The sequence below is a fragment of the Hemicordylus capensis genome, chromosome 2 (assembly GCF_027244095.1).
Source record: "Hemicordylus capensis ecotype Gifberg chromosome 2, rHemCap1.1.pri, whole genome shotgun sequence".
In the NCBI taxonomy this organism is placed as follows: Eukaryota; Metazoa; Chordata; class Lepidosauria; order Squamata; family Cordylidae; genus Hemicordylus; species Hemicordylus capensis.
The window spans coordinates 123,471,075-123,495,196 of record NC_069658.1 but is presented as its reverse complement, the minus strand read 5'-3'; the positions used below and the strand labels follow the sequence as shown (position 1 = coordinate 123,495,196).

Sequence of the window (24,122 nt, the reverse complement as noted above, 5' to 3'; positions counted from 1 at the left end):
GACAAGTCCTTTTGGATTGGTTACTGGTTATGGAACAGAAAGCAGAGTGTAGGAAAAGACTCACAGTTACCATAAACTAGGGATGTGTAGAATGTTTTAAGCTTTTTTACTGATTAATAGTACTCTCATATTGTCAAGATTACGTCTCAGTTCATTAGAGCTTCCAGCCCACAGTTTAGGATGGGACCATAGCTCAGTGGTCCCTGAGCTACGACTTGAAATGGGCCGTTCTGAGTGTTTCAAGCTCAGAACAGAACACCCTTCAAATGAAGGGCCTGTTTCAAGTTCAAAATGGAACAACCCCATTCCGAGTTAGAAAGTTTCAAGTGTTCCAAGCTCCATAACTTGATTTGTGTGATAACAAGCCAACCAAGAAGCAAGAAAACTGCAAGCCAATCGGAAGCCAGTGCCAAAACCAGTCAGCAAGGGGGAAACAGCCCTCCAAAATGGCACTTGGAACACTCGAAATTTTCCAAGCATGTTCCATCAAGAACTTGTTCCAACAGAACATTCCATACATTTGCGTTCCATTCTGAGCTCTGAATGGAATGTGAATCCCATTCCATGCATTTCCCTACCATAAACTGAGTGTGCATTCATTGTACCATGGTATCTGTTCATTTCATGCAAGACCAATAACTAATTGAATATCCAGAGTCACAAATGAGTTTGAAATAACTTATAAGTTCTGCTCAGGTGTTCATCATCCATGGATGATGACTGTCTGAGGGTACAAGCAGGAGCACACTGGCTAGCCACTCCCTCAGTACTGGCATCTTCTGTGGCCACACACCTTTCTGCCTCCTGATAAGCACTTGTCTGCAAAGGCAAGCACTGAATGTGTGGAGACAGCATCCCTGTGGCTGACATCCCATCTAAATGCTAGTGAAATGTGAGGAGCAACACTGCTTCTCACATTGCACTCACTGTGTGTGTGTGTGTGTGGTGGGGGGGAGATTTCAATTACGTCTCATTTCCCCAGAAGCGTTCTGTTTCACATGAAAATATGTCTATGGGGAGTCACGTAGCCCTTAATAGGGACATATTTTAATGTGGCACAGAGCACTTCTGGGTGAAGGGGAGGTCATCAAAATTCCCCTTGCCACATATGGGCACTGGTGCTGTGCAAGTTGGGAATACAGCAGCACTTCTCATGCAGCACTGGCACTTCCTTAGACTGGATGTCTGATTTTTATTATGAGCCTTGGTCACCCAGGGTACTTTAAAATGGGGTGGATCTCTGCCCGCATTAAGTGCTTGTCATTGCACTGAATGCAGGGGCAGTAGAAGCCATAACCATGGAGGATGCTGGCACCAGGGGGTATGGTTTGCTGGTGCACTCCCATCACCACACATGTCCAATTTGAATGCCAGAAGCGAGCTAAATTCTTTCAGTTCATTACAACATTTTCTCTGGTGTAAGGTCTTAAATCTCCCTGTTGAATGTAGTGGAATATCACCTGTTGCCTAGGTTTCACCAATGAGAATAATGGCAGATGAAGAGAGGTTGATAGTGCGTCCACACTTGGTAAACAAACACACATTTTTCTTTCCTGCTGCAAGCTCTGCAAAAACCAGTTTCACAGTCAGTCATCCTTTATTGCGGTCATAGACCAATATCCCAGTTTCACAGGTTTTTGCTCTGCAAAAGTGGTTCAGCTTCAATGGGGGAGGGGGATGGGCTGAGAAAGACATCCCTTGGCTAAAGGACTGTCTGAAGTATGCCGGGAAGGGCAAGACAGATGGGTAAAGCAGTGATTGACTTGTTGGTACACATGTCTGTCATGCAAATGGGAAAGCTGGGTTCATACTACTGGTGGGTTTTTTGTTTGTTTTAAAGCCCACAGTGACTGCTCTTCAAACTCAATTTCTGTGTCTGCACCCTGAGTGATGACAACGAGCATTTCTCTCACAGACAAAGAAGCTACACTGAAGACATAACCAGAAATCCCTCCTGTGGCCTGTGTCACAGGTCCTGATGCTGGCCATATCCACAGGAGTATTTGCAGCTCAATAATTTGGTCTCCCAATAAGGGGAGAGAGAGGCACCCCACCACCACCAGGCACTAGCTACTTAAATCTGCATTATACAGCTTCTGAATAAATTATGCATTTGCGCCTGGCATCTGTATTCTAAATAATTCAGTTAGTTTAAATTCCGTCTAAATATCCTTTTCACCTATAATTTATGAAAAAAGAAAGCTCTTGACAGACCAAAAAACACACAAAAACCCACCAGAAATAACTGAATAATCAGGCAGATGAGGGGTGTTGTTTTTGAGAGAAAGTGAAGGAGGGAACAGCTCCACATGCCAAATGCACTCCTAATTTATTCAGTGTTACAAAACTCTGTCAGCATAGGTTGAACATTTTGAGATGAATGAGGTACATGATTCATATATTTAATAGCTTGTTTACAAAGTGCTAGTGCCTGTCTAAAATACTGCATGACACTCCTCCCTCCCCCCCGCCACCCCTGTTTCTACAGTTGTGGCTTCCTGACATCCTTGCTGGAAGCGACAGTTGAATATTCTTGGCTTTGGGCAAAGAGGCTCTTTAATCTTTCTCCAACTTTGCAGGATGACTGCAAGACTCAGAAATGCTAGGAAACTCAGACTAATTTTTGTGTGGAAATGACTGCTACCAGCAACCCTAAAGGGTTTCCCAGACAATCTTTTCACCATGCAACAAATGCACATTTCCTCTCACTTTCCGCACAGAGACGACACATCTTCCCTCAAAGTTCTGCTCGTGTGATGGAGAGATCACTTGTAACCAGAGGAGCACCTAGGTAATTTTGGAGCCTGGACCTAAAGGCCTTTGGAGCCCGCCGCCCCCCCCCCACCGGCTAGAGGCCCACTGCAAGTTAAGCATCATTGCCTTTGGAGCCCCCCCAAAGGCCTTTAACATATCCCCATCCCACATATTTCTTTCTCCACTCACCCCTCTGTCTCTAAAGCATCATGCACAGGTCACAATCACACTCAGCTGCCCAGCACAGTGTGGGTAGCAGTGACCACACTACCAAGCACAGAATAAAGAGGATTTGGGGGCCCCCAAGGAGTGTGCAGGCTCTGGACTTCAGCCCCGAAGTCCAGGGATAAGAGCGCCACTGCTTGCAACCAACAATTTTAAGTTCTTGGGAAATTACAACTCTTTCTTGAGTACCAGATGACTACTAAGGCTCTGTAGAGTCAATCGTGTCATTGGAACAATGGAATCCCAACCCCTGGCCTGGCCTCACTGCTACCATGGCACTAGCTGTGATCTAGCATTGGTGGCTTGTTTAATTTTGACGTCTGTAACGGTTTTACAAATCAATAAGAGCCAAAAAAAAGGTGTCTAGTGTAGTCATTTTATTTGAAAGAGGAACAGACTTGTTTAAAAAATGGGATTCATGAGGTTATGTGGATATACACACTATGCCTGGGCATGATTGGAAAAAAACCAATTCAGATTGGGTTGGGTCAGATCTGAAATAACAAATGTCAATTCAAGTCCTTTTGGACCCTTCAGAAGGTTGGGGTCAGTAAAGTCGGAGTCGGTAACATTATTGCTTCAAAGCAGCATGAGGGCTGCCTTTGAAGTCCACAGTAGCCCTATGGTCGAGCCTTATGGAGGCAGTAATCCATGCATCGTGCCAGCCATTGTTTCCAAAGGAAGTAGCACTGCACAATTTGGAAGTTGTTTTTGGTCATTCTATTTGGTCAAAAGTTTCTGCACAACTTTTGGAAGTTGTTTTAAGTCATTCTGTAGCTGCCCCAGTCCCAATTGTGCAACACTGTCAGGGCTGCCTTTTATGTTGTGCAGTAGCCCTGGTTGCACGGAATGTCAGCCACTGTTTCTCAGCATGGGAGCTGACTGTCTCTGACCACCACACCAAAACATACATGGTTTTCTACAGAAATCATGGCTCCTAGAAAGGCCATTGAAAGCAGCTTTTCATACTGTATGTATGACTGCATCATGATGCTTTCTGTGTGGAGTTTTAGTAATTTGCACTTGTGTTCTTGCATCTTAAAACATCACCATGCAAATGAATCTTATTGCAGTTTATCAGTGAGCTCATGGACACTGCTAAATGTAGCAGGGGGATTCACAAATGAACTGAAGAAAGTAAAGCAATGGAGAATTCCTACCTTCCAATATTTTGTTTTTAAAAGACCCACCTAGGAGTACATGGCTGAGAAGTCCTGTTTATTGAGATCAATGGTGCCTCCATTTCGTTTTTATTCTCAAGATCCTGTGATTTGAAAAATGGTGGAGGAAAAAGAAAATATTTATTTTTAAACACTTGCAAACTTATAGTTAAACAGTAGGTGAATATCAGCACTATTTAAAATGCAAAGTTTTACACATATTTGCTTTTTCTGTTCTGAAAAATGTAATGAGGCACAGGTGTTTGTGAGTCAATTTTGTTTATAGCTTTCCGTGATTGGCTCCATTAATTTTTGTGCTAAAAAGTGGTGACATGATGTTTTCAGTAAGAGGAAAAGGCAGGTGGTGATAATTACTTAGAAGGAGCATGCTATGTTTTTGTGGCTTTGGAATATTTGCAAATTTCTATTTATTATGTACATATGGCTTGGCTTTGCCATGTGTGTATACCAAAGATATCTCCACTTCCTCTGGCAAGCTGCATCCTTTCCTCCACAGAATCAAATCAACATTGATTCCCCCCCCAATCCATAGACAGCACATTAGCTTTCCCCTTATGCCTGAACCTCATTTAAATATGAACATCTAAGCAATGTATCATCTATACATTTAATTCTCTTAGCTGGCATGCGTGTCCTGGATTTGGGGGCGGAATTCTCACGACACGTTGTGAGAGTTCCGCCACCGAAGGGCGAGAGTTGCGGGCAAGAAAAAATGGCAGCGGGTGGTATTGGCAGGCTACAAAACAGCCTGAGGAGGCAGGCTCGGCTGGCCGCTGGTGGGGAGGCAGCAGCAGTGAGGCAGCAACGAGCTTGGCCGCCAGGGTGAGGAGGCGGCAGCAGAAGAGGAGGGGACCAGGGGGGATAGCGGGCCAGGTGGGCGTCAGAGATGCCCAGGGGAAGAGGGCGCAGAAATTATCTTAGCAGGCGAGGCGGTGACAGGCCCGACCAAGTTGGGGAGGTGACAGTGGTGGGCGCGGGTGCGGTGGGGAGATGGCGGTGGTGGGGAGACGGTGGCGGTGGCGGCGGCGGTGGGGAGGTGGTAGTGGGGAGACAGTGACGACGAGCCCAACCGCGGCAGGGAGTTGGTGGCGGTGGGCCCTGCCACGGTGGGGAGGCAACAGCAGCGAGGAGGCAGCAGCGGGCCCGGCCGCCAGGGTGAGGAGGCGGCAGCAGAAGGGGAGGGGACGGGCTGGCTTGAAAGCTGGCCAGAAACTGAGGGGGGAGCAGGCTGGGTGGGCATCAGAGATGCCCGGGGGAAGAGGGTGCAGAAATTATCTTAGCCAGCCACCAACCATGCGTAAGGATGTGGCAAGGCACCTGATTGGCTGGGCGCTGGTTGGCTGCTGTTCGCTGGACTCATGGCAGCGAGGAGAAGCAGGCGAGGTGGCGACGGGCCCAGCCAAGTTGGGGAGGTGGCGGCGGCAATGGGCCCAGCTGCAGCGGGCAGATGGAGGCGGCAGTGGCCGGCCCGGTGGTGGTGGCGGGCCCAAAAGCGGCGGCAGGGAGGTGGCAGCGGCCTGGCTGTGGCGGGGAGACGGTGGCAGCGGGCCCAACTGCAGCGGGGAGGTGCCGGCGGTGGGCCCAGCCATGGTGGGGAGGCAGCAGCAGTGAGGAGGTAGCCGCGGGCCCGGCCGCCATGGTGAGGAGGCAGCGGCAGAAGGGGAGGGGACGGGCCGGCTTGAAAGCCGGCCAGAAAACAGGGGGAGGAGCGGGACGGGCGGACATCAGAGACACCCAGGGGAAGAGGGCGCAGACGTTCTGTGCCGGGTCTGCTAGTTTCTATATAATGTACTATGAAATTTAATATAATGAAATGTGGGTTGCCATGTCACTATCTCAAAAATTGTTCTGTCTTGTTAGCATCCTTAAAGCCATAAACTGACATACAGAGCATAGATGTACCAGTAAAGCATGAGAGTGGGCTAACAGAAATTCCCAACTAACTGCGCTGGTGCAGCAAGGAAAAGATAACTTTTGATGCCCTCCCCTTCCCCAGAAAGCTCTCCAGATGGGGCTGAGAGAGATTTCTGCCTCTTCCTGGAAAGGGGGTGTCAAAAGTTGCCGCTTCTCTGCTGCACCGGTACTGTTAATTGGGAGTTTCTGTTAACCTTTTTGCTGCTTTTTCACTGCACCCTTTTTTTGTATGTCAACCACAGAAAATTTGCCTCCTGTCGAATTGTTCTTCCAGTCTTGTCACTCCTCCCCTTTCACCTGCTGTGGGGCAATATGAGAGTCCTGCTTGGTCCAGTTTGCCATGTGGCAACTGTAGATATCAAATTTGACTAAGGCTCAAACTACATAGTGAAATGGCCTTTTCGGTTGCTGCCCCTCTTCTCTGGAACTCCCTTCCCCTTCAGATTTGTTTGACTCCTTCCTTATTGATTTTTAAATCTCTATTGAAGACTTTTCTTTTTCGCCAGGCTTTTAACCTGTAGTTTACCTATTTGGTTTTTTCTTTTTGTTAGTTACTTTAGTTTTTAATTTAGAATGTAATTTTAATGCTGTCTTGTTCTGTAAGTTTTTGTGCACTGCCCAGAGTCTTTGGAGTGGGCGGTATATTAAATGTTTCAAATGAATGAATGAATGAATGAATAATCCATCAAAACATGGATAAATGTTTGGAGATGTGCTCCCCCAAACAGCCATGACCAATCCAGTCCTAATCAGGACTGCTGCATAGAGCTATTTTCTGCAAATACCCACTTTAGGTACAAATAGCTGCTTTGGAGGGGTAGGCATTTTTGGCAGGAGCATGGGACCAGGGGAAATGGTTAACCTTCCTCTCCCTGAATGCTATGGGCCCAATTACGATTGGGCCCCCTATATCTATTTTTTGAGAAAAGAGAGTTGCCTCCATTTGGAAGTACTCTTTACCATGTGTGCCAATGAATGTATGCATTTAAGGTTGCTTGTTCAGGTACTGAAGCCCCAGGGGCCACGGTTAATCTGCTCTGAAGAGGAGGAAAGAGCAAATCCACATCATTGGAGACACACTTAGCAAGCACAAGCACACTTAGCAAACACAAGCACAAGCTCTGCTTAGGGCCATGTTGATGCCATGATTTGGTAGAAACACAGAGTCTGTTATTGGGCACACATTTCTCAGCTTTCATTTTAAAACAAGTTTCTGCCTCACGGCTGCAAATATTTGCTCAGAGTCCCGAGCAAGGCTGCTGTATGCTGAACTCTCAAAAGCTAGAACAGGCAATTGCATAGGGGGAAGAACATTAAAACACAACAGAGTTTTTTGCTTCTCCCCATGATGACTAGGAAAATAATTGTGCAAAACAGATACTCTGCGGAATAAATTGTGCAGTTGTACAGGTTGAGTATCCCTTATCCAGACATCCAAAATCTGGAATGCTCCAAAATCCGGACACCATGCCGTAACAAAAACAAAATGCCTCAGCTCACTCGCACGCAGATTCCCAATTTTGCTGCTTTTAAACATGCAGTCAAAACTTACTTATTTCAGAAGGCTGTTAGCGACAGGGGTTTTGTCTGTAATTCTCTCTAGTTGCGGCTCTGTTTTTATTGTGAAGCTTTTTAATGTTTTTGATGTTCTCACTTTGTCACTAGAGGGGAAAGGGAAAGCCCTCCTCCTCCACTCCCTGCTCAGTTTGGCGCCTGCTCTGTTGGCATCTGTTTTGGCACTCTGTTGGTGCCTGTTTTCATTACATTTACAGCTACCTGTAGTTATTGTAATTTTAATGCTTGTTTTTATACTTTAAATAAAATCTTTAAAAAAAATACAGTAAGCTTTTGTGATTACACTTGGATCCCATCCCCAAGATATCTCATTCTGCAAATATTCCAAAATCCGGAAAAAACCAAAATCCAGAACACTTCTGGTACCAAGCAGTTTGGATAAGGGATACTCAACCTGTATCCATCTGTAAACAATTGCCATGATTTATCCAGGGTACAGAATCCAGCTTTACTGGAACAAAATTTGGGTTACCTGGATGTAGAATTTAATATTTTAATAGCAACACAATTCACCACCCTAGCTAGAGAAATCACATACGCCTTCCCACCAGGGGCGTATCTAGGGCAGAGCAGGCAGGGCACGTGCCCCGGACACCACTTGAAGGGGGCGCCATTTTTAAAAATTAATTTTTTAAAAAAAATGGCTGCTGAAAACAAAATGGCCACCGCACATGCTCAAATGGCCTCTGTGAGGCCCTAGGCCATGCTAGGCCTCGCAGAGGCCATTTGAGTATGCTTGGTGGCCATTTTGTTTTCAGCGGCCATTTTTTAAAAAAACTAGTTATTTTAAAAAATGGCTACCGCACATACTCAAATGGCCCCTGTGAGGCCCTAGAAGCCAGAGGGGGGAGGGGAAACATTTGCAGACCCCCCACGGCCTTTAGGAAGCCCCCCAAAGGGGCTACAGAATAAATTTTATATAATATAAGTCACTGTACACATATTCAGTTTGGCATTATGTACAGAGCATCAGGGCTTGTGAATACTGAGCTGAAGCTTATGAGTTAGGATGGTATTCATTTGCTCTTACTTTACTTCTTGTGATAAGTGAGTTAAATGTGATGTCTTAATAATATGGCTATTAATGGTGAGTTTGTCTTTGAATCAGTGTGAAATCCTTAGTATTAAGGCCCATTGGGAGTTTCTTGCTCTCTTTCTCTCATTTTAACTGTCTTTCTGAAATACTAGAATTTATTCCAAGCAGTGACACAGTTTACTCTGCATATCCTTTAATTATTTTCAGAGTATCTGGGAAAAGTCAAATTCTCCATTTATTTTTAAAACTTATCTAATAGTGATGCTACAGTGCATAGTAGGGAATTAGACAGGCACTTCTGTTTAGTTTTCCAAGTACACCTCCACATAGTCTTTGGGTATTTCATGAGCCCCAGCATACTGAAATTTGTAGTTTCCCAGCATTTTTTGGTCTGGCTACATCTACTGCTAAATAGTTTTTGAAATATTAAAAGATTAAGGAGTTTGACTTGTATTTTTCAGCTGGTATTATGGTAAAGTTATCAGAAAGATGGGTGTCAGATGTTTGGACAGGGGGTGCAATTTCAGTACTTGCCCTAGGCACTATTATCCCTAGATACGCCTCTGCTTCCCACTCCATCCAATTCATAATTGGACTCAGCAAATTGAGCCATTTCCCCCCACAATGGAAAATAGTTGGACTTATTCCGTGCCTAATTACAAGCAAACTGAACCTGTAGCACCTTCCAATTTAACAGGGGATACCATGTGATGTCAAGACCCCTTTCCCCCAAGAAATTCAGTTTGCAAAGCCTCAGCTGCAAGTGGGAAGAAGCAGTGGTGTTCATTATGCTGGAGTAGCAGGGATCTCATGGAGCCCTGGGTTAGCTGTAAATGTTCTTTAATAATAAACAAAGAACATTCTACACCTTTTCAGTGAATGTAGATGAACAGGGCAGAAGGATGCAGCTGCCTGCTGCCTCGAGGCATTTAAAAGGGCAGACAGGATTTCTGGGTGAAGTCCTGGCTCAGGGGCATAGCAAGACTGGACTGGGACAAAAGTGAAGGTGGGTCCCTGCCCCTATTCCAACCTTCTCCTCCCCATATCTTTGCTTCAGAAGAAATGTAACATTTCTTCAAAAGAAATCTAAGACATGGAGAAAAACAAGACATCTTTGGCATGCCCTTTATCTTACTCCTATGTATGTAGTTATTTATAAAATATTTTTACCCAACCCCTCCAGTATACTGTTGCCTGGGGCGGTTCACAACATTAATAAAATAGATACAATACGAAGTAAAACAATAATATTAAACAAGTTAAAAGACCAAGCTAAAACCACATTTAAAATTACAAATTTTGAACTTTTCAAATTAAACGTTTTTAGTTTTTAAAAAAACAAAACCCTAAGAACTAAAAAACTTAAAGAAACCCTTAAAAACCTACCATATATAAGCAGCAGATAAAACATATTAAAAGCCGCTTTAAAAAGACGTCTTTAGTTTTAAAAAAAATTGAGGGAGGGAGCACGGTGAAGCTCTTCTGGGAGGGCATCCCAAAGCTGAGGGACCACATGGAAAAGGTCCTGTCTCTATCCCCACCAACTGAATCTCTGTTAGCAGTGGGCCCATGAGCAGGGCCTGAGATGACGAGCGGAGGGTCCTGGCAGGTTCATATGGATAAATGCAGTCCAACCGGTACCCTGCCTCAATCCATGTGGGACTTTAAAGGTCAATACCAGCGTCTTGAATCTAGCCCAGAATTGGACAGGTGACCAGTGAAGCTGCCACAGGATGGGTGTAACACTCATGAATCAACTTGGACCCATGAGAATCCTTGCAGCACCATCCTGGATCAACTGAACATAAGAACATAAGAACAGCCCTGCTGGATCAGGCCCAAGGCCCATCTAGTCCAGCATCCTGTTTCTCACAGTGGCCCACCAGATGCTGCTGGAAGCCACAGGCAGGAGCTGAGAGCCTGCCCTCTCTCCTGCCATTACTCCCCTGCAACTGGTTCTCAGAGGCATCCTGCCTTTTGAGACTGGAGGTAGCCCACAGCCCTCTGACTAGTAGCCATTGATGGACCTCTCCTCCGTGAAGTTATCCAAACCCCTCTTAAAGCCATCCAGGTTGTTGGCTGTCACTACGTCCTGTGGCAGAGAGTTCCACAAGTGGATCACGCATTGTGTGAAAAAGTACTTCTGTTTCTTGGTCCTACACCTCCTGGCAATCAATTTCATGGAGTGACCCCTGGTTCTAGTGTTGTGTGAGAGGGAAAAGAATTTCTCTCTCTCCAAATTCTCCAAACTATGCATGATTTTATAGACCTCTATCAGGTCTCCCCGCAGTCGTCTTTTTTCTAAGCTAAAAAGCCCCAGGTGTTGTAGTCTTGCCTCGTAAGAAAGGTGCTCTAGGCCCCTGATCATCTTGGTTGCCCTCTTCTGCACCTTTTCCAGTTCAACAATATCCTTTTTAAGATGTGGTGACCAGAATTGTACGCAGTACTCCAAGTGTGGTCGCACCATAGTTTTGTATAAGGGCATTATAATATTAGCCGTTTTATTTTCAACCCCCTTTCTAATGATCCCTAGCATTGAATTTGCCTTTTTCACAGCTGCCGCACATTGAGTCGACACTTTCAACGAGCTGTCCACCATGACCCCAAGATCCCTCCCCTGGTCCGTCACCGACAGCTCGGATCCCATCAGCATATACTTGAAGTTGGGGTTTTTCGTCCCAATGTGCATCACTTTACACTTGCTAACATTGAACTGCATTTGCCATTTTGTCGCCCACCCCCGTTTGGAGAGATCCTTTTGGAGCTGCTCGCAATCTGTTTTGGATTTCACTACCCAGAAGAGTTTGGTATCATCTGCAAATTTGGCCACCTCGCTACTTACCCCTGCTTCTAGATCATTTATGAATAAATTAAAAAGCACCGGTCCCAGTACAGATCCCTGGGGGACCCCACTTCTTACTTCCCTCCATTGTGAAAACTCTCCATTTATACCTACCCTCTGTTTCCTGTCTTTCAGCCAGTTAGCAATCCACACGTGTACCTGTCCCCTTATCCCATGACTGTTAAGTTTCCTCAGGAATCTTTGATGAGGAACTTTGTCAAAAGCTTTTTGGAAGTCCAGGTAGACTATGTCAACTGGATCACCTTGATCCACACACTCGTTGACACCCTCAAAGAAGTCCAAAAGGTTGGTGAGGCAAGATTTACCTTTGTGGAAGCCATGCTGGCTCATTCCCAGCAGGGCCTGTTCTTCTAGGTGCTTTACAATTTTATCCTTGAGGATGCTTTCCATCAATTTGCCTGGAACGGACGTTAGGCTAACCGGCCTGTAATTTCCCGGATCGCCTCCGGGTCCCTTTTTGAAAATTGGTGTTACATTTGCAGTCCTCCAGTCCTCTGGTACAGAGCCCAATTTCAGGGATAAGCTGAAAATTTTAGCAAGCAGGTCAGCAATTTCACGTTTGAGTTCTTTGAGGACTCTTGGATGGATGCCATCCGGCCCTGGTGATTTGTTAGCTTTCAGTTTTTCCAGACAGTTTAGTACATCATCTCTTGTCACTACTATCTGACTCAGCTCTCTAGCCTCCATCCCTAAAAAGCCTGGTTCAGGAACAGGTATATGCTCAGTATCCTCTGCCGTGAAGACAGATGCAAAGAACTCATTTAGCTTCTCTGCAACCTCCATATCCTCCTTAATAATCCCTTTCACTCCCTCATTGTCTAATGGCCCAACTGCCTCCCTGGCAGGTTTCCTGCTTCTGATGTACGTAAAGAGGTTTTTGTTATTCCCCTTGATACTTTTGGCTAAAGGTTCCTCAAACTCTCTTTTTGCCTCCCTTATTGTCACCTTGCATTTCTTTTGCCAGAGTTTGTGTTCCTTTCTGTTCTCTTCATTTGGACAGGCCTTCCAATTTCAGAAGGAAGTCTTCTTTCCTTTTATGGCTTCTTTGACGGTACCCGTGAGCCATGCTGGCATCCTCCTGGACTTAGTGGTATCTTTCCTCCTGATGCTTCCAAACCACCTTTCCTCCTGACGCTTCCAAACCATCTTTCCTCCTGACGCTTCCAAACCATCTTTAAGGGCAGCCCTACATAAAGTGTATTGCAGTAGTCTGATCAATAGCAAAGTATGAGTGACTGAGGTCAGATCCGACCAGTTCTTAAAAAGCACCTCTTCACACCACCACTACCTGCACCTCCAAGGCCGCTTCTGCACCTCCAGAAGCAGTCCCAAGCTGCGAACTTTGTCTTTCAGAGTGTAACCCTGTCCAAGACCAGATTTACCTCACAACTTCGATGATCACTTTTACCAACCCAGAGCACTTCCACTTATCTGGATTAAGTTTCAGCTTGTTAGCCCACTTCCAATCCAGAACAGCCTCCAAACTCCTCAGTTTGGATCAGTTTGGATCCTCAGTTCAGAGGATCCACTGCCTCCCTGGTGCCTGCAGACTTAAAAGATAGAAGAAGCTTGGTGTCATTTGCATACTGATGGCACCACAGCCCAAACTCACAGATGACCTCTCGCACTGGTAGTGGTGTGCATGGAAACAGATTTGCTGGTTCCGTTCAAATCTGAACCAGATTTGAACTGGCCCAGCCCAGCTCTGGTCAAACCAGTCCAAGTCTGGTTTGCCCATGGACCAGGCCGAACCAGCTCAAGGACCAGTTTGGGAAACTACAAATATAGGGGAATCTGGTGAGGATTCCTGTTTACTGGTAAAGGGGCAAGGAGGCTTCCCTAGGCCTAGAGGGAGCGGGAGGGGAGTCAGTAGGACTCACAAAAAGGATTGGCGATGGTGACTGTGGGGGCAGCGAGAGTGGAGGCAGGCCCCCCCCTCCTGGCCTCCCCCAGAGTAGCCCAGGCTGCCCCCAACCCAGTTTGTGCCTTATCCAGCCCAGGCTACATTGGGGGAGGCTACTCTAGGGGAGGCCAGCATGGTGAGGGGAGCCACCACCAATCCCCCACCACTGATCCTTTTATGAGTACAAGTGACTCCCTTCCTGCTCCCTCTAGGCCTAGGGGAGCCCCCTGGCCCTTTACTGGTAAAGGGGAATCCTCACTGGATTCTCCTTTACCAGTAGACCCCTGGACTGGTCCAGATCATTCTGGTTCAAATCGGGGCCCGTCTGGTTTGAACTCAGACCGCATTAACTGGGCCAGTTCAATTTGAACCGTGGTTTGAATCGAGCCAGCTTGCATATCCCTACCCAGAGGTTTCATGTAGATGTTAAACAGCATAGGGGACAGAAAAGATCCCTGTGGCACCCCCATAGCCTGAAGGCCAAGGAGTGGAGCACCACCATCTAAGTATAACTCTCTAGGTAGGAGCGGAGCCACCGTATAGCCGTGCCCCCAAGTCTCCCAACCCAGAGAGATAACCCAGAAGTATATCATGGTCAGTGATATTGAAAGCTGCTGTTTACTCCTCTGCAAATATCTCACAGTCCCCATGCACACAGACACTTTCACTCAAACACACACACACACACACACACACACTCCTACATGTACATTCTCCTGGCTCAGATAGAGAAATAGATAGTTACCTCCTACCTACATATGTCTCATGTAGAGGGCTTGTCTCTTTTGAAGCCGAGATAAGGCCTCTAATCGGAAGCCAACAGCATGCGAGTGAATCTTGGAAGTGGGTGGGGTAGAGTGAGAGTGAGCTGTTGTCCAGCCAGTGAGGGCCCCTCCCTCATAGGTTCAGGGACATTTGTCCCGCCTTGTTCAATTATAGCTGTGCCCCTGGCCTGGCTGCCCTAAGCTGGTGCTAAGCAAATATTGGGCAGAAACAAAGTGATGTCACCAGTATCCCTTCTGAGTAAACTATGTTTACAGCTGTGTTCTTAAAAAAATGAGTTTCTGCCAGTAAGCAGACCCATAGTCAGGCAATTATTCAGACTATCTTCTCTAGTCCCAGTCTTTCAGTACAAGCTGGAAAAATTCACAAGTGCAACCTTTCTCATTAGGATTTGAACCCAGATTTGGACATATTTGTCCCAGTAACAAAGGTGATGCTGAATGTTCTTCTTTTAAAAAAAAAATACAGCTGCAGCTAATTAATTCACATTACTTTAACCAGGAACACCAGTGCTTGGGTGAAAAGGATGAGTTGCCAATTAAGCAAAGTTGAGAACTGGAGTGCCAGGCAGTTTTATACATTAGGAAATCTTGAGGGACCAGCTTTGCCCAGTAACATTTTTATTTTTTTTATTTTTGCTCATGTCTTTCACTCCACTTGCAAACTACTGGCATTGAAAATGAATTTGAAATAGACTATTAGTGACCAGTAGCTATTCCCAACCATGCAACAGGATCGAAATTAAGTTCAAAGAAATGCTAATTAACTTAAAGTGCACAGACTACCTGGAGTGACACGAGTTCAAAGGCATATGTACTAGGTTTCTTTTCCTTGGCCAGAGCTATAATCAGATGATTTTAGTGCAGATTGATATCCAAAACAGTGAATACTTTGATCCCACAATTTCTTGGAGATCAAAGATTCATATGTACCACTGTACTTAAGTAGGCCTGAGCATGATGCAAATACAGCAGTCCGTGCACATGTGATTCTTTTTCAAGTGCTAAGATATATAATATGAAATCGAGATTCATTTTGTCCTAGTCCTTTGAACATGGCTTCTTCCTTCTGAACATTTTAAAAGTTGTTTTGGATATGACCGAACCAAAACCATTTGCCACTTTTCAGGCATATTTTCAGCTCCCTCACTTTTTTTTTTTTTTTTTGGAGATGATTTTTTTCAACAGAACTTGGGGTGGGAGAAGTTCACCTGTTCAATTTTTAGTGTTGCATTCACTTCTCTCCTTCAGATGGTTCAGTTTACCTTTAGTGACACCATTACAGAGGAACATAGGAAGCTGCCATATAATCAGTCAGATCATAGGTCCATCTAGCTCAGTATTGTCTACACAGACTGGCAGCAGCTTATCCAAGGTTGCAGGCAGGAATCTCTCTCAGCCCTATCTGGAGATGCTGCCAGGGAGGGAACTTGGAACCTTCTGCTCTTCCCAGAGTGGCTCCATCCCCTGAGAGGAATATCTGACAGTGCTCACACATCAAGTCTCCCATTCACATGCAACCAGGACAGACCCTGCTTAGCTAGGGGGAACACGTCATATTTGCGACCACAAGACCTGCTTTGCTCTCCTTTCTGATTAATAATCAGAATCATTAATTCTGATTGGCAACCTATCGTTGTGATGTCACCCCATGTGTTGCATGATCCTTGATTATCTAAGACCATCCTGGTGAATAATCCAGAAAGGAGTAACCAGGGGCGAGGGGGATAGCAAATAGCAGCAGCCAGGAAAAATAATAGCACTAAATGGGGTATTTATAATATAATGGTGGATAATTGCATGATTTTTTTAAAAAAAATATTCTACTCCCATTCTATTATTTGTGGTCTAAGAATCAGAGTGGGAGAATATTCAGTACAGCTTTATTTGGGAGAGGACCATCCAAATTGTATTAGAAAAGAAATCCTTTTCCTTATGGTATTTTACTGTTATTTTCTAATTTTACAAATGTGAGTATTTGGAACATTCACAATGATGACTAGTTGCACTGCATTTAGGTTTGGTTCACCTAATTTAAATTTAAAGTTGGTGCCTGCAACTTTAAATGCTTTGAGAATTGTAGCTGCTACACCTTCTGTCCCATTCTTCCACTGGTCCTTTTATGCACTGTTCTCCCCTGCCTGGTATAACCATCAGGACTCTGTGCTCCATAGCAGATAAGGGAGGAGGTAGATGATCAGATTTATGGAGGAATGGTGTAACCTGCAGGAGGTACTCATTGCTCAGGTACAGAAAAAGCAGCTCTCAGACTGCCTACCCATCTGCTTGACTGCCTGCCTGTTTCCCAGCTCAACTGCCTACCTGGCGAATACCTGGTTACTTCCAGACTGCCAGCCCTGACAACTCAGACAAAATGCAAATTGAACAAGACCTGTTTTCACATGATAATCCAAAATATTTAAGCATGAGAAATACAAAGGTTCTCCTATTTCAATCAGAAAATTATTCATCTCATGTCCCTCCCCAGTTTCAACCAGACACTGATTGTATTTGAGTTGAGACTCATGGCAGGAAAAATCTTGCATCCTCTCTAAACCACATACTCAGTAGATGCAACTGACTGGTTCACACAGTCATTTGAATCTAGGTTTAAAGTTGGTAACCATCATCAGCATGATTGTGTGAACCCACACCAAGATTACTAATGACATTTTGTGACTTGAGGTGAATCTGAGATTCCTGCCTTGGTGTGGGTTCACATGATCTTACTAATGTTGGTTATTGACTTTAAATATAGATTCAAATAATTTTGTGAGCTAGGCCATATATGCTACATGAACTTGACATGTTTTGGCCCTGAAATTTCGCACACATAGAAATTTGAAGTAAATTTCAGTTTCTTCCCAAAGAGAAGAAATTTTGAGAATTTTGAAAGGAAGACAAATGTGTTTTTTTAAGACACATAGAATTTTTCAAAGGATTTCAGAACATCCTTAAGGTAGCAACTGTTAACCTATTCTGTAATGTTGTATCTGTGCTTTTGTCCATTTTGTACATTGCCTTGACTACTTTTAAGTAGAATATGCAAATGATGCATTTATAAAATGAATAAAATAATTGAGGTGATATGGAAGATCTCACTGTCATGTTAGAATTGTGTAAGTTCATTCATGCAGATCATCAAATTATGAACATTTATATGTGAACCAGTCTTGTTTGCTTTATAGGTCTCTTTCTGCATTGCTCCTTTTCTCTGTGACCCTCTTCAGCCTCAATTGCACAAGTTTCTTCAGGGGATCTCTGTTTCTCTATTTAAGGGTATTTATTTATTTCCCTTTTTCATGTATTATATTTTTGGGGTGGTTATGTTATGTATGTTTTGTCTACCTTATATATTCTTTAACAGAGAAAGTAACTTATATTGAAGCTTGTGCTTTATGTATATATTGTCGTGTCCCAGTGATGAGCACTTGCTTGAAACAATGGTCATTTGATTCCTCTTAATAAATTAGTCTCGTGCATCTGTTGGATGCCATTGCTGGTTTTGGCTTGTGGTGCTGCCTTCTTTGGTTTGCTTCCTTGTGGGGCATGGCAGAGCTGAAGTGATGAGATGATGCACTTACATTGTGACAGTGGAAAGGGTTATTCAGGGCTGCACAACTTTGTCTCTCCATCTGTTGTTGGGCTGCAACTCCCATCATTCTCAGCCATAGTGGCTAATAGAAATGATGGGAGTTGTAGTCCAGCTGGAGGAACAAAGTTGTGCAGTCCTGAATTAGATGAATTCCCTACCTGACTGACCATCTATGATTCAATAACAACATTTACAATGTAGCAAATGGTCATACATCTCTCTTTGGATTGGATTGTGCCGTCGAGTCTGGCGACCACAGAGCCATGTAGCTTTTCAACTCCTGGCAGCCACAGAGCCATGTGGTTTTCTTTTGGTAGAATACAGGAGTGGTTTACCATTGCCTTCTCCCGCACAGTATGAGGTGATGCCTTTCCCCACCTTCCTATATCGCTGCTGCCTGATATAGGAATTTCCCATATTCTGGGAAACACACCAGCAGGGATCAAACCAACAGCCTCCTGCTCTCTAGGCAGGTTGCTTCCCCACTGTGCCATTAGGCTAAACTCATAGTAATTTCTGTTTGTTGCTAATGATGATCTTCCTCTTTGCAGCTTTTAAAAAATAATAATTTTCCCTTTGACTCTTCCATTCAAGTCAGTTCAGTGGGGAAATCTGTATTTAAATAAATTGCTTAAAAGTGTTAATTGGGCTAGCTTCAAATTGGGTCCAAATTACATCAACTTGTTTGAATCAGGCCCATTCCAAACTAGCGGAGGGGAGATTGCCCATAGCTAATTTAGACTTCTCTGAAGTTTTCAAAGCTCTACAATGAGCCAGGCTTCCACCTACACTCATTTTATACACAGTCCTCCTTCCCGCCCACTCTGTCTGCCTGGATATAAAGAAATAAAGGTTCTGAGCTATGATCTGCCTTGCTGTATTTATTGGAATGTACACTGTACACATGTCAATAAGCTGCCGTGCTGGTTACTCTGTTCTTTAACTCCAAATCAAATCAACCTTTGGCCTGGGGTGGGGGTGGGGGCGTGAAGGCGGGGACACAGCTTCCGCAGGAATCTGAGATCCAGTATTACATTTGCTCAGCCTCTCAGTTCAGCAGGGAATGGCAAATGTGTAAGCCACCAAATACACGCCAGGCCCTGTGGTTCTGAGTGGAATGAATAAGTTTCAGCTCTCCCAGTATTATCACAAAGTAAGATTTTTGGATTCACAGCCAGTGAGGGATTTGTTGTACTCATCTTCCTAACCCTCTCCCTTGCCCACTGCAAACCTGCCCCTAGGCTGTCAGTCAAAGCGAGTTATTGAAGTTGTAAAGATGTAGTATGTTGGTAATGAAATAAACATTAAGCTTTGCAGAACAATAAAGATCAGCTTGAGAAGAGTGTGTGTGTGTGTGTGTGTGTGTGTGAGAGAGAGAGAGAGAGAGAGAGAGAGAGTTGTTTTTCAAATGTCTTTATCTTACTCCATGGAAGGAGAAAAATTGGTCCTGGGTGTTTTGAATATACCATACAAAGTGATGCTTGAGAATATGCTGTACAAAGTGTCCCTTTCTCTGCTTTATTTGCAACCCTGGGTTTGGTGCACACCCGCTGCAGCAAATTCCCAGGGGTAAAGAGAAGGAAGGCAGGCGATTGTCCAACTGTCTGCCAGATATACCTATCAAATTATTCATTTCTCAGACTGCTTAAGGTAATTTAAATTCATAGCTTTTCAAACCACTGACAAGGCTTGCACACTGTGAAGAAAATGAATATTGTTAAGGGTTAAATGGACAGCTTCACACTTTAAATGCATTATAAATTCACCACAGGCAGTCTCCTTGCGCTCCCCCCCCCCCTTATTATTTTATTTTACAATCAGGGATTCTTCATAATTGTGGGCCGTGATGACAATTTGCATGACAAGAGGAGAATTCAAACAAAAGTGGCCAAATACATAAAACAAAACAAAAATCCCTTATTGGTTCTATAAAGAGAAAGTGCTAGCATTTAGAAATATTGTACAGCACACAGACCCAGAGAAGGACACAGGCTTCACATTTGTATACCACACCTGTATAAAAATGAAAATATATTTGCATATATGAATGCAATTGAGTGAATTTATATCATCTTAATCTTGAACAAGCAAAAACACAGTCTATGTGATGTGAAGCCCTGGATATATCACACAACATAGAATGACTCAACTAGGGGTTTGCAGAACCAGTTATATTCAAACCTGCCTCGAATAGAACTGGCCTAGTTCAGTCTGTTTGGACTCAAAACTGGACCTCCCCCAAAAGCGGTGCCAGTCTGAGTTCAAGCCGAACCGGCCCCGGTTCTAATGGAGCCAGTTCGGAGGTTCGAAGGGGCATGCTTGTAAAGGGGATGCCAGTGAGGATTCCCCTTGACAAGCAAAGGGGGCGGAACCCTGCCTACTTTTAAAAAAAACACCCTAATGGGGTGGCAAATAGTCTGAGGTGGTGGTGTGGCAGCAGCACAGCTCCTCCAATGAACCCGGACTAGGACTGGTGTGCATGTATATGCATGGAGTCTGGAACCAGGCCACACTAGGGCACCAGTCTCAGTCTGGGGAGTTTGGAGAAGCTGTGCTGCCACCGTGCCACACCGCCAGCTCAGACTACAGGTGCTCTCTTGCCACCTCATTAGGGTGTTTTTTTTTTAAGATAGGTAGGGTTTCCCAGCTTTGCTTGTAAAGGGGATTCTCTGAACCAGTTCAGCACAGTTTGGCATTCAGACTGAACTGGGGGACAGTTCGACTCAGACCAGCTTGCAGTCTGGTGGTCCGCCAGTATGAGTTTGGCTTGGTCTCAGACCAAACCACTGCAATCAATTCAATGCACACCCCTAGACTCAACAGGCTGGTCGCTGGGCATACTTCATACTTGTACAAAAGATGCCTAACTACCCCCTTGATTTTGTAGTCTCTAAAAGGAAGCCAATGCAGGATGTTTATTTAGTGATAGGTGGATCCACCACAGTTCCAACCCAGTAGTAATTCTCAGGACCACATTATGCTCCTGAATATATTCTCCTCCAGATGTTTGGCAACATAATAAGGCTCTGAATTGTGTCTGGTGGGGAGTCGCCCCACCTCATTCCAATTTGGGAGTGGCCCCACCTCATGCCATGGCACCTCATGCCAATTTTACCTACTCCCTTGGATGCAGTAATGGGCTCGTGGTGGGCTCTATGATAGGTCTCTAAACATTGCCAGAAGCATTCATGGCAGCCTTGTGGGAACCATTGGAAATGTAGTTCTGCCATGGGAACCCACATGTGTTGTGAGCTACCCAGAGAATAATTTGTTATGGGGCAGCTAACCCTAACCCTAATTAATTAATTAATTAATTAATTGTTCCCAACCTGGCCAATAGGAAGCTGTCTTCTACTGGGTCAGACCATTGGTGCATTTTACTCAGTATTGTCTACACTGAGCACAATGGACCAATGGTCTGACCCAGTAGAAGACAGCTTCCTATTGGCCAGGTTGGGAACATTGTTTCCCCACCTACTTCATTCTGTTCCCATTTTCTAGATTGGTATTTGGTCACAACTGCCAGGTTCAGCATGGGCAGGCAGTAGGTGTAAGGTTGATTAGTCAGCACCTTTGGGCTGCTTTGAGAAAGTGGGGAGTCATGTACAAGAAGACATTGAACAGCACCCAGACTAGGTTACTCAACAGCAGTATTCACAATCTGTTTGTTTGTTATATTTCTTTACCACCTGACATGTGCATCTCTAGTTAACAGTACTATTAGTAGTCTGGGTGTTTCTACCCCCATTGTTTGTTAGAAATGTCATGAAAACTCTAAAATAAAGTGCGAAAGGAATGATTGAGTTATCAGAAGGGGTCTTGTGTATGCTGCCATTTGACATATTCAATAGTAGAGACCTTATACAATCTGTTCAAAATGATTTATATGGGCCTAAGAAAGTGTCCACCATTCCTTCAGCAATCATGTGACTCAGCTCTTCATTCCAGTGATATCAGCCCAACTTACTTGCAAGGAATAATGTTTAGAATGTCTGCAGTATATTGCTATTGTTATTTTAAAGCCAAGTCCCAGAGGACCTCCAGCAAAAGAAACATGTCACTCACATTACTAGAGACTGGAAGGGAGCTCAGTGCAGCTACAACCTGGTTGTGGCCTGTTGCTAAGCTGGTTATTTAGCTGTATTCAGTGGAATAAACACAGTGGTTTTACTGTATACTGCTCCTAATCTAAAAGGAAACATATTATGTCAGAACTGGTCACAGGATCCCGACAGCTATACAAATATCACTTCGCTTAGAATAGGTACTGGAAAGTCAATATAGCAGCATAGGAAACTGCCTTATATCAAATCAGACCATTGATTCATCTAAGAACATAAGAACTGCCCTGTTGGATCAGGCACAAGACCCATCTAGTCTAGCATCCTATTTCACACAGTGGCACACCATATGCCTCTGGGGAGCCCACGGGCAAGAGGATATGTGCATGCCCTCGCTCCTGCTGTTGCTCCCCTGCAACTGATATTGAGAGGCATCATGCCTCTGAGGCCGGAGATGGCCCACAGCCTCCAGGCTAGTAGCCATTGATAGACCTGTCCTCTATAAATCTGTCTAAGCCCCTTTTAAAGCCATCCAAACTGATGGCCATCACCACATCCCATGGCAAGGAATTCCATAGATTAATTATGCACTGTATGAAAAAGTACTTCCTCTTTTCAGTCCTAAATTTCCCTACCTTCAGTTTCATGGGGTGACCTCTGGTTCTAGTGTTGTGAGAGAGGGAGAAAGATTTCTCTCTGTCTACCCTCTCCACTCCATGCATAATTATATACACTTTGATAATGTCTCCACTTAGTTGTCTCTTTTCCAAGGTAAAGTGCCCCAGATACTGTGGCTTAACCTCATAAAGAAGGTGCTCCAGGCCCCTGATCATTTTGGTTGCCCTCTTCTGCACCTTTTTCAGTTCTACAATATCATTCTTAAGATATGGTGACCAAAGCTGTACACAGTACTCCATATGTGGCCGCACCATAGATATGTATAAGGGCATTATAATAGTAGCATTTTTATTTTCAAACCCCTTCCTAATGATTCCTAGCATGGAATTAGCTTTTTTCACAGCTGCCACATACTGAGACGACACTTTCAATGAGCTGTCCACCATGACCCCAAGATTTCTCTTCTGGTCAGTCACTGACAGCTCAGATCCCATCAGCGTATATGTGAAGTTTTTTGTTGGTGCTTTTTGCCCCAATATGTATCACTTTACACTTGCTTACATTGAACTGCATTTTGCCATTTTGTTGCCCACTCCCCCAGTTTGGAGAGATCTTTTTGGAGTTCCTTATAATCTGTTGTGGATTTCACAACCCTAAATATTTTAGTGGCATCTGCAAATTTGGCCACTTTACTGGTCACCCCAACTTCTAGATCATTTATGAACAAGTTAAAGAGCACTGGTCCCAGTACCGATCCCTGGGGGCAGGGGCGGAGCCACCATTGGGTGAACAGGTTCAAAGAACCCAGGCTGCGCCCAATCGGGGGCTGCACCTCGCAACCCGAACATGTCCCCCATGTCTGACATCAGACGCGGGAGTGCTGCTTTCCATTTGGTTCAGTTCCATTCCGTTTGGGAGTTAAATGGCCGCTGCGTTTGCAGGGAAGGCAGGGAAGACCTTAAGGCAGGGAAGAGCTGCTCCTGGCTACACTGTCAATGCAGCCCCAGCCCAAATCTAACTTCTGAAGGGGCCGCTTGGCCCCTTCGGGAGTTAAATGGCTGGTGCTGCGTTCACAGCACAGCAAGGAACAGTTCTTCCCTGCCTTAAGAAAATGCAGCCCCAGCCCCAGACTAGCTCCCAAAGGGGCTGTGCAGCCCCTTTGGGAGTTAAATGGCCAGCAGGGCTCCATTCGGGAGCCAGACCATGCCCCCCATGTCTGATGTCAAACACAGGGGGTGGGTTGAGCGGGGCCACCTCTGCGGCTGCACACAGGCCACTGGCAGTCAGGATCCGTGCCTGCCTGGGGACCCCACTTCCTACATACCTCCATTGTGAAAACTGTCCATTTATTCCTACTTTGTTTCCTATCCTTCAACCAGTTACCGCTCCACACATGAACCTGCCCCCTTATTCCATGACTGCTAAGCTTATTCAAGAGCCTTTGGTGGGGAACTTTATCAAAAGCTTTTTAGAAGTCCAAGTATACCATGTCAACTGGATCACTTTTATCCACATGCCTGTTGACATTCTCAAAGAACTCCAAAAGGTTAGTGAGGCAAGACTTGCCCTTGCAGGAGCCATGCTGGTTGTCTTTCAACAAGGCCTGCTCTTCTGT

The 24,122-nt window shown here is 44.8% G+C and overlaps 1 long non-coding RNA gene across 1 annotated transcript in view; it reads right to left on the bottom strand.

The window, feature by feature from the left end:
* The window catches only part of LOC128346618 (uncharacterized), a 36,332-nt gene extending 24,300 nt beyond the window's left edge, over positions 1–12,032 (bottom strand). The window contains exons 1-2 of the long non-coding RNA XR_008317088.1: positions 11,854–12,032; positions 4,140–4,243 (exon numbers count right to left, since the gene is read on the bottom strand). This is a non-coding gene — a long non-coding RNA (uncharacterized LOC128346618). The remainder of the gene's footprint in view (positions 1–4,139; positions 4,244–11,853) is intronic.
* Between the last annotated feature and the right edge of the window lie 12,090 nt (positions 12,033–24,122).